Source organism: Arvicanthis niloticus, chromosome 30 (assembly GCF_011762505.2).
Source record: "Arvicanthis niloticus isolate mArvNil1 chromosome 30, mArvNil1.pat.X, whole genome shotgun sequence".
Lineage (NCBI taxonomy): Eukaryota > Metazoa > Chordata > Mammalia > Rodentia > Muridae > Arvicanthis > Arvicanthis niloticus.
The window spans coordinates 20,593,948-20,596,022 of NC_133438.1; positions in this window are offsets into that span (position 1 = coordinate 20,593,948).

Sequence of the window (2,075 nt, forward strand, 5' to 3'; positions counted from 1 at the left end):
CTGTTTGCACAAATGACTGCCAGTTGAAAATCTCACCCAGAAGAGCTAGCCAGGGGGCATTCATTGATTGTAATGGATATGTACTAATCTTAAAATAGGGGTTAGACATGTGAGCTGGCAGTCCCTAGCGGGAATCTGGTATTACAAGTAAGCTTTAAGCCACAGGAGACTTTGGAAAATATCTACAGAGGACACTTGTTCCTGTGAGCCTGTATTTTTAATCTATTTCCAATGAACAGAGAAGTCAGGTGGCAAGAATTGCATTTTCCACCAGGGATGTGTGAAAGGTACTTTTGAAAAGAAGCATTAGCTGTGAAAGAAATCAGAAAAATCCTCCTTATAATTTGAGATTGGGCAGGGGTGCTTATAATACAACTGTCTTTGGGACTCAACTACTATATTTATTAATCCATCTGTAATTCAGCAAATTTGCATACATTTAGAAATGTGTAAGCATTGTGTGTCATTGTCCAAATCGACTTGGTGTGTGTTCTCCTCATACACTTTTAATTTTTGTGTGTATTGGTAACGGATCTGTTTTGGGTGATTTTCCGGAATATGATAGGCTGTTATCAACTGTGGCCATAATGCCAGTCAGTAGATCTAGTGAGCTTATTCTTTCTCACTGAAATTTCATATCCTGTGACCACTATCTTCCTGTTGTAAAATTTTAATGTGAGTGTTTCATTTCAGATACTCTGGAAATTGAGTCCCTGTCTCACAATCTCATGCTGTGTTTCTATACGTTAGCAAGTATAACATATCACAGAATTGTTGGTATCTCCCTGGAGCTTAAGAAAATGTTTTCTTAAAATTCTGAGAAAAGGGCAGGTCTATGGGTGAACTCATTCTTGTTGGAGGTGGTATGGTGGAGAATGGCCCATTGATTTAATGGTTCTTAAACTTTAATCCTAGGTACCTAGAGTTTTTCTGTGTAACCATTGCTTTCCTGGAACTCACTTTGTAGACTAGGTTTGCAGATGCCCAGACAGGCCTTCCAATAGGTATATTCTTTCAAGTTCTGTCCTAACTAATCTTGGGGTCTCAGAACCCACTTTCCTGTTTTGTTTGGTAATGTGGAAATGACTTGTGATGGTTTTTTACATGCTCATCCCAGGGAATGGCACTATTAAAAGGTGTGGCCCTGTTGGAGTAGGTGTGTCACTGTGGATGTGGTTTTAAGACCCTCATCTGAGCTGCCTAGATGCAAGTATTCTGCTAGCAACCTTCAGATGAAGATATAGAACTCTCAGTTCCTCCTGCACCATGCCTGCCTGGATGCTGCCATGTTCCCACCTTGATGGTAATAGACTGAACCTCTGAACCTGTAAGCCAGCCCCAATTAAGTTTGTCCTTATAAGAGTTGCCTTGGTCATGGTGTCTGTTCACGGCAGTAAAACCCTAACTAAGACATGACTCTGTATGTTCATGCAATCAGAAGCCCAGATTTGGTTCTAACAAGACTGTATCTATCCCATTTCAATACTGTTCTCTGAAGAGTTCCATCACCTAGTGTCTTAGCTGATTTTTACATTTATATTTGGATTGTCTTATACCCATGCTTCACAGGAAGAGTGGGTGAATAACTGAATTTACAGCTATCAAGGAGAATTCACAGAAGTGGTTTTTTTTTTTTTTTTTTTTTTTTTTTTTTCTTTTGAAGCAGGAAAGTATTAATGGTGTCAGGACTCCCTTTTGTGAGCCAGAGAACTGCAGTGGGAATTCACTGTGGTAACAGAGGCAGAGCCAGAGGCAATGTGAGCCTGACTCCAAGGAAGAGACATCACCATGAGTCAAATGTGGGTCTTGTTTTTAAAATAAGGGCAATATCAGAGTTAGTAATATAGTATACTATGCAGTCACAAAAGTACAAAATGAAGAAACAATCCTTTCGTAGGCGGTTGCTGCCTTTAGAGCTAAGCAAAATATGGGCAAATTCTTTATACTGAATAAGAGTCCTAGACTCTGATATTCCACATTTATCGTAAAACACTTGTGACTCAACATAGTGATCCACGGGTTGAGGGAGGCCTGTCGTGATAGAGGAAGGCTTCCCAGTGTGTGCCTCAACTCAC